This window comes from Octodon degus, unplaced genomic scaffold (genome assembly GCF_000260255.1).
Source record: "Octodon degus isolate 3935 unplaced genomic scaffold, OctDeg1.0 scaffold00067, whole genome shotgun sequence".
NCBI lineage: Eukaryota > Metazoa > Chordata > Mammalia > Rodentia > Octodontidae > Octodon > Octodon degus.
Window position 1 is genome coordinate 11326776 of NW_004524643.1, and position 9450 is coordinate 11336225.

At 40.8% G+C, this 9450-nt stretch overlaps 1 protein-coding gene across 1 annotated transcript in view; it reads right to left on the minus strand.

The window, feature by feature from the left end:
- Sergef (secretion regulating guanine nucleotide exchange factor) overlaps positions 1 to 9450 on the minus strand; it is a 278435-nt gene that overhangs the window by 85591 nt on the left and 183394 nt on the right. The gene's annotated exons all lie outside the window — the stretch shown is intronic.

Genomic DNA, 9450 nt, shown 5'->3' on the forward strand with positions numbered 1-9450 from the left:
ATTTCTTGCCTATATCTTGTAATATGAGAAACTACTTTGGCAGTAACAACAGACAATGTACTAACCATTGTTACTCTCCTAAAATCTTGTTTTGAGATTTTGTACCATTGTTTTTATTTTTTTTTCTTTAAAATAAAATAACTGATGTCAAAAATAAATTTAAAAAAAAGAGAATAGTAACTAAGACAGTAGGGCAAAGTCTAAACTACATAGCATGGATTACGAGGCCCTCAGAAATTTATTTCTGTTTACCTCTTTGGACTCTTCCTTCCTATGCTATTCATGAGCCCTCAACCCCAAATAATACACAGCCTTTGTTCCATTCATACCACATTATATTTTCTCTAAGGACATTATGGAATCATAGATCTTTATGTACCCTATTCTCTTTGGCTAGAGTTCCATTTCTCCCACTATGTACTCAGGAAAACCCTTTACAATTGCTCAACACATCCACCTCATGGTAAAGCCTTCCTGAGTTCTTCAGGTACGGCAGCTGTTCATCCTAGCTACTCCCACAGCACGAGGTGTCATGCCCCTTACCATGTGACATGGTATGTCTATGTCTTACCACAGACATGTAATGTCTATTCAGACTGCACATGTGCTAGCTACCTCTGTCTCTCAGTCAACCAGCAGATTACCTGCCCAATGGTGTGTGCCACACAGACCAACTGCAGGGCATGGGGGTCAGGAATGTTAGTGCAAAACAAAGCAACCCAAGGAAGGCATATAATCCTAAAACAACTGTGAGTATCACTCCCGTCCAACTAGAGCCAGCCCTGAGAAACAAAGTGGGGGCAGAAGGGAAAGCACTATAAGAAAAGACAGGGAAGATGGTGGAGTACAGAAGGGTTGTTCCAGGAATTCTTGTGCACCACAGCACCTTAAACCACAACAGAGATCAGTCCCAGAAAACAGAGCCCCAGTACAGAGAAAGCAGGTTCCAGCCTGCTAGCTGGTCCTTCAGAAGGGGGTAACACCTCTGCAAAGGGTGCAAGGTGGCAAGCAAAGGTAGCTGTGGATAGCTGTCCTGTCTCAGTGCTGTCCAAACACTAGAATGGTCTACTCTGTTCAGAGGCTTCCACCTCAGGAGTCAGAGCTGCCAGGTGAACAGGGTCTCCCACCTACTCTCTCAGCTGGACCTGACTCCATCAGTTCCTGTGAGGGGAGTCATAATTCCCCTGAAGGATAGATCTTTTCACAAGTGGACTAGAACAAAAATTGGCAATACACACCCAGTAAATATATCCCAAATACATCAATGGGCTAGATAAATCATTGAATGAAGAAGCAAAAAATAGATGAATGTGAAAAAAATAATTGCCAACTGTTGCTTTGAGTACTTCAGCAGTACAGCTGTACCATTTCTAAAAACAGCTGCTTGGCCCATGTTGAGTGCTTATGGCCAGGCACCTGCTAACTTTTCCAGTGATATCTTATTTAATCTTATCCAAAACCTGAGAAGACACAGTCTTCAGTTACAACCACTTAACAAATGAAGCAACTTAAGTTTACACAGGTATTATAACTTGCCTGTGTCCTGTAACAAGGGAGGTGCAGGATTCTACAACCCTTGAAATTCAAGCTTTCTATCCCCTCAATGGTTTTAACCTTTTCTCATGCAGCACAGAAATAAACCACCCACTCAGTTCCTTATACCCAGCAACTCAGTGCTAACTAAAAAGGCTGTAAAACAAGACAGCCCTGGGCTCACAACCACAAATATGATGCCTGTGACCAGAAGTCTGCCTAAGGATGATCAGTAAGTTGTCCCACTATTAGTTCCTGGGGTCCTGACTATAAAACAGCGGAAATTTTGTCCTCTGGCCCACCATTTGACCTATCACCTCAAGGGAGAACTCCACTAATTGTCCAGTTCTGAAGGGGAAATCCAGGCAGTGGACAACAGAGGCCTCAAGAAACCCTGGGAACCATAGCTGCCCTCATCTCCAATGGGCGTGCTGATTGGCTCCTGCCTGCCCAATGGTCTTGGGTACCCACAGATGCCATGGCAACCGGCTAGCAGGCTGAGGCACCTGCAGCCTGGGAGAAGAGAGAGATGAGTCTTCAGAGTGCTCTGCCCAAGAGGCAAGTCCTCAGCTAATACAGGAAAAGCGCACTCAAGGCTGCGCCTGAATGACAGCCCAGGTAACAGAACAAGAGAAGGAGCACCAAGTGCTAGAGCTCCACCCAAGCCAGCTGCCGTCTGCACAGCGTTCTGGGGTGACCACCAGACAATCTCCAAACTGTTGGGAAAGCAGGGCAAGAATGCTGTGCATGTTTTACAGAGACACTGCAATCCTATGGGCCAATCCCCTAGGCTCCGAAATGGCTCAAAATGGAGGAGACCATGGAGACATCACAACTGCTTGCTTCTGGAAGCACCTCGCCTTAACTCCCTCTGCCATGGTGCAGATGAAGATGGCAAAGTACTCTCCAGAGAGAAGAGACCTGTTCTTGCTCAGTTAGAAGGCTTATGTAGTGAGGGATGAAGCATTGGAAGAAATAAGGAGATCGACACTATGACAACTTTAAAGAAGATTAGATTAGATCAGATTAGATTAGATTAGATTAGATTAGATCACATTATATTATGACCAGACGGCAAGAAGAAAGCTAAAAGTCATTGTGGTGGCTCCTAAAAGAGTCGTGGCTGGAACGAAAATGAACAAAAAATCAAAACAGATATGGGACTCAGAAGAAGGAAGAATTAGATAAAATATAAGGGTAGGAGGAAGATAATCAGAAAGCTGTCACCTGACAATTTGAGGCTTACTGATTGGAAGATTGTGATGCCAGTTTATCAGAAGAGGAGCAAGCTTCCAGGCATGTTGGTGCATGCCTGTAATCCCAGCACTCAGGAGGCTGAGGTAAGAGGAGTGTCATAAGTTTAAAGCCAGCCTGAATACACAATGAGTTCAAAGCCAGGCTGGACTGCATAATGACAGTCTGTCTTGAAAACAAGAAAAATAAAAAAGTATAAGAGGAGGGGCAGTGTGTGTAGTGGGCAAGCTCACAGACTTTGGGACCGGGTATACCTGGGCTCACAGGGTGGTGTGATCTAGTGACTTAATGACTGAGCATGACTGCTGACCTGTTTGTTGAGTATGGCAACAGAGTCCCACTTCTCAGAGTAGTTGTGAGGATGGATGCCAGGCCCTAGCAGTAAAGTGAAACTCTATACTATAACATGCTGGGCACCAATGTACTTACAAATTTTGACTCTCTTCCTTTCCACAACAACCTCTGTGTTTCAGGAAGTAGTAAAACCTTAGTCAAGCCTCAGTTCTCTTAGCCACATAATGTGCTTTGAAAGAAGCAAGAATTAGCTTATAGAGAAAATAGGTTCTTCCATCCCAGACTTCTACCACACAGGGACCCCTGGATGTAGAAGTCTGGATTTGGGAGCCTCCTTTGCTGTCCTGCTTGCTGTGGTCACAGGCAGGACACTTGTCAAAAAATGAGTCACTGCAGAGTGGCCACATATTATGAAAGCAGCTTTGAGCAGTTCTGCCTGAAATGGGCTCTAAGGAGTGACTTATAATTGGCAGCTGGAGCAGTAGATAGAAGAGACATGAGAAAAGTTAATGTAAGTAGGAGCAGCAAACAGAGGAGTCAGAGGAGGCAGAAAGAATAGAAAGACCAAGTCACTAGGCTATAAGAATTCTCAGGGAAAAAGCAACAGAGACTCAAGACCTGAGATGTGAAACTCAGTCCTGAGCTCAAGACTCAAGATATATCTGATCCACCTTGTGTTGTGACTATTTTCATTTCTTATATCAGATGTTTGCTTCACCTGTATTCATTACCTATGCCAAAGTCTAGGACAATCCTCTAATACTAAAGCATTGTTCTCTGACAGTATCTAGTCACTGCAGAATAAGAGAACCTAACATAACAATTTAATTTTAGTAAAAGCATGCCATGATTCTTGGTGAAAGCATGGAACCAAGTGAGTTGGTCAACAAAATTCAAAGACAGACAATTAATAGATTTAGGTCAGGCAAACACCCTACAGTATGCTTCTCAAAAATTTAGCCTTTGTCCTAGATGCTGGAAGGAGTATAAATTCAACAATTGCTTTGAAAAATTGTCTGCTATTTTCATTAAAGTTATGAATAAGAATGTTCATACACACAAAAGAAAAAAAGGAAAAAAGAAATAACCCAAATAGTTATCATCAGTATAAGTGAGAAAATGTACTTAATTTAGAAAACATCACAGTGAGTTGGGGGTGTAGCTCAATGATAGAGCATTGGCTAGCATGCACAGGTCCTAAGTTCAAACTTCAGTACCACATATACGTGTGTGTGTGTGTGTGAGCATGTGTGTGTGTATCACAGCAGTAGAAAAATAACCTACTGATATCTGCAACATGAATAAATCTTTAAGAATAATATTAACAAAATGAGCCAGACAAAAATATTGTATGACTCTACTTACATGGAACTCAAAGACAGGCAAAACATTTCAATAAAAACACAACTGCTCTCAGGAGGTAAAACCAAACCAACCCTAGTAACTTTTGAGCACAGTGCTTTCACTAAATAACTTCTGTTTAAAAACATAAAGGAGTATATTTTTCTCAAGATTGTGTGCATCTTTTCCTGGATTGTGTTCTTAATTAATCTCAAACATTATTTTTCTTTGCTCTTGAAAAAAATTAAAACAAAAACAAAAAGAACTATAAAAAAAACTTTAACTACTACTTAGGGTTTTTACTTTCAGACTATACATGTACCAATTCTGAAAGTATTTTGCATATGTTATAGGGCTATACAAATGAGGGAAAAATAAATATTGTCAGCAGCTAGAACTTTCACTGTGGATGAAAGGAAAAACAAGCATGGAATGAAGAACACCAAAGAGGAATCCCGTACATAATGGATTAAAATTAAAGGTATCAGTATAAACTTACAGTCTCTCTTTGTCTCTGTCTGCATCTGTGTCTGCATGTCTGTCTTTCTGCCTGTCTTTCTGCCTGCCTCTCTCTCTCTCTCTCTCTCTCTCTCTCTCTCTCTCTCTCTCTCACACACACACACACACACACACACACACACATTAAACAAGAAAAGAAAAACTGATACCGAAACATCTTTTTGTGCCAGACAGTAAAGTGATAAAAGAATAATAGAACAGAATACAGGACTCACCTTCAGAGAGTCCCACCAACTAAATCAAGGAAGAATTTGAACACCAAAGTTAATAATAAAAACAAGTGTGATGAAGGGCCAGCGAGATAGCTCAGTGGACTAAGAGCTTGCTTAGGCAAATGCAGGGATTGGGGTTCAATCCCTTGCACCACAGGCTGCACAGGATCTGCTCCCAGGCATTGTGAGCTGGCTATCAAGTCCAGGCATGATGACACAAGCCTGTAATCCCAATACTGAGGAAGCTCAAAACAGGAACATCATAGTGAGACCCTGTATCAAATACATTAAAAAAAAAAAATACTAAGTGAGAAGGTAGATGCCTGTAATACCTGGGAGGCTGAGGCAGGAAGATGGCAAATTTGAGGCCAGCCCATGCACTTTAACATCAAAATAAAAAGAGCTGGGGCTGAGGGTATAGTTCATTGGTACACAGCATGCCTGGCATGTGTGAAACCCTGGGTTCAATCCCTGGTTGTACAGATACACACACAAGAACAACAACAGTAGATTAATAGCCCACTCAGTAAAATCCATAAATACCTAGTGACTATTAAACATGAAAGCAAGAAAGATTCTTCCTTATACTAGGACATCAAAAATGCTAAATGGATAAGAATAATAAGTGGACTAGAAAATAGTTTTGCAACTATTGCAGTAATAATCAATTCAGGTAAAAATCATTATTCCATCTTAAAGCTACTAAGCAAGAGTCCAAAGAGAAACAAGAAATTCACATACTCTCAAAGTACCTTCACAGATTTCTTTCTCTTCCCTCCTTTCTTATTTTAGTACTGGGGATTAAATCCATGAAAAGCTGAATTACACTCCTAGTTTTCCCTTTTTGAAGGAACAAAGTCTTGCTACATTGCACAGACTATTTTCCAACCTAAGATCTTCCTGCTTCAGCCTCCCAAGTACCAAGGATTACAGGTATGAGCCACTATGCCCAGATTACTTCTTAATTATAAAGAAATAAATGCTAATTTCATACAAGAGAAAGGTGATGGACACCACGTCACACAAGAGATCTAAGTTCATATTGCTAATAATGAGAGAAACTGACATCAGATACATCTACGTAATATTACTGCTAAAAGAGCATATGAGAAATTGAATCATGAGAAAATTTCTGATAAAATCAATTGTAGAACACAATAAAAAAGTTCTATATTGCTTAAAAATATCAATGTCATAAAAGACAAACTGTTTCAGATTAAAGGAGGCAAAGAAACATGACAACTAAATGTAACATATGACCCTGTAGTGGACCCTGGATCAAAGCTGCCACAAAACGTATCATCAAGACAACTGCAGAGACTGAAGAAGCTCCACAGGGGGTGGAGGAGAAGAGAAAAACGGGAGAGGGAGAAGGAGAGGGGATAAAAAGGACATATGGAGATACACACATACATAGCAAAACAGAGTCTATGTCTAGGAAAGGGATTTGGAGAGTTCTTCACATTATTCTTTTTGTTTTGTTTTTTTTCTTTTTTTTTTTTCTTTTTTCTTTTTTTTCACATTATTCTTGCAACTCTTCATAACTTTGAAATTATTTCAAAATAAAAGGTTAAAAAATTAAACAAGCAAAATTAATCTACACAAAAAATTAATCTACACAGAGTTCACAAATGGTCATCTTTGAGTAAGTATATTAAGGAGGTTCACCCAATTTGGATGATTACATGGGTGTATACAGTAAGTTAGAAACTCAAGATTTGCTCATTTAACTGTCAGTAAACTTCAATCAAAGGAAGAAAAAAATGTTTACAAGGCAGCCTGCCTGCCATTCATCTGTCCATAATTCCTTCCTTCCTTCCTTCCTTCCTTCCTTCCTTCCTTCCTTCCTTCCTTCCTTCCTAATCCAGCCCAAAAGCCAAAGTGAAGGGGGCGCCCAACATCAGAGCCCACATGAGGAAGGTGGCCAGGCACAGGCAGCAGAGGTTCAGCAGGAGCTCAGGGTGTTGCTGGACAGCTGAGGGTCCTGGAGGGCAGTATGTGAATGCAAAGAAGGGGCCCAGCAGTATTATGGTTGAGGAGACTGGTTTCTCCTGGAAAACTGAGAAAAACATCAGTATTCTAAGGATAATGGATTAGGATTTTCACTGTCAAAGAAGTGTATTATAATAGAGGAAGCCATATGTTATGGTTTGTGTGTATTTGTCCTCCTGCAGTCATTCAGGCGCAGTACTACAGTGTGTGATTAATTCACATCCAAGGCTGGGATTATGGGTGTGAACACTACACCCAGTCTGGGACAATAGCCTCAGTGTAACATGAGAGAGACAGAGAGACGGACTTGTTCTTTGTTGCCACTGTTGCTGTTACTCATTCCATTCTCTCTTGCTGTTTGCTGCTGCCATGAATGGATGATGTCTGCCATGTGCCACTCTGCCTTAGAGCCAGCCAAGTATGGACTGAAACTTCCATTAGCTGTGAGCTAAATAAACCTTTCCTTTCTTCATTTTGGATGTCAGGTATTTGTCCCAGCAATGAGAAAAGAGTAACTAAGACACAGTAGGACAAACACTGTAATGCTGGTAGTAATTAAAGATATTTGTGTGAACTCATGATTTTCAAGTGAGATAGATAAGAGACATAAATAAATAAATAGATGTTTATGTATACAGAGTATACATGTGCATATGCACTATTATACATGTGTGTTGGCTTTGTCCACTGAGAGGTGCCTGGGAGCACTAACCCTCAATGTAATAAACACACCTAGAGCTGAGATTTTTTCATTCTAAATGGGCCATTCCACTGAATAGTTCCAGGGCTCCTCAGAGAAACGGCTGATCCTAAGACATAGGCAAGGAGAATATAAGATGAACCTGGTCCATCCTGTGTCAGAGAGTAAAGAAGGGCCCAAAGAATGGTGGAGGCAATCAATCTGAAGGGGGAGCCAACCTGGAGGCATCCCTACTGGCTAAAAATGGCCTCAGTTTGAGCATTACAATAAATAACAATACTAATGAATGTTCTGATAGACAATAGGGTTAGGCCCTTTTCTTCCTACGTGAATCTGTGATTTAGAGAAAGGCAGCTAGTACAAATCTCAAAGGATCTGCCTTCAATATGAGCTATCTAAACTTCTGGTCAAGCTGGATAAAAACAAGGTTTGTCTCTTAAAAATACATAGAATTTATAAATACTGAGAAAAGCACCCAATGCACTAAATGTGATTCTATGGACTCAAATTAGTGAACAAAGAGAAGCTAACAGGTGATGACTTACAATGTAAACCCCTACATTCAGGTTCAAATAACAAGTTGCAGAGATGTAGTATTGGCCAGAAATGATCAAATAGAACTTCTTTGGGGGGGGGGAAGGAAGGAAGGGAAGGGAAAGGAGGAGGGGAGAGGGAGAGAGGGGGGGGAGAGAGAGAGAGAGAGAGAGAGAGAGAGAGAGAGAGAGAGAGAGAGAGAGAGAGAGAGAGAGCGCTGTGCTTGTGACTTAAATCAGCAGTGTGACATAGCCCACAAAAATGACCAATGCTTTCTTTGCTGATCACCCCACATTTGGAGCCTTGTGGTCCATTCTGGACTCCATCTCATACTTTATGGTTCTAATTTTAAGGAACAACCAGACTGAAGTAACCAGAAGTATAAGCTACAAAGGATGACCAAATTATATGATAAATATTTAAGTTTTAAAATTTTATTAAATAACATTCTCACTTAAGCACACCCATCCCCAGCCGTGAGCTCCTCACATACTTATCCCATCATTCTTGTTGCTTTCTGAAGCAGTTCTGGAAGTCCTTATCCATGAGCATCTTTATGAAGTATAATTAAAAATACATATAGTAAATACGGTTGCATCCAACAGAAAGGTAGGCTCCTAAAAAACTTATGGTGCATCCTCATCCACGTTATTCACCTATCTGACACTGTGACTTCTGGATTTTCACTGATAGTCATAGGACCATGAAAAGTAAATGTTTTGAGTCCATTCAGGACTTTGAGGCAGCCCCACCCCCTAAAAAAAACTAATGACACCAACAGAGACTTCAAGAACTGCTTTAAAAAGTGGCAAGATAATAACAAGCTTCTCTTCTGCAGGGTTAACAACTTAAGTTTGCAGGCCAAAAATTAGAGAAAAAGAAGGGCTACAAGGACAGACAACGTTTTGGCCCTAACCTTTCAAGGTTAGTGAGGACTCAGGACATAGAAGAACCTGTACTGTAACATCACGTAACTCAGTTGTAGCCAAATTTTCTGATCAAGATTATGGGGCCACAGAGGAAAGTGATCGTAGAGCCTGCCTAAGGAAAGTCACATGGAGAGAAAACATT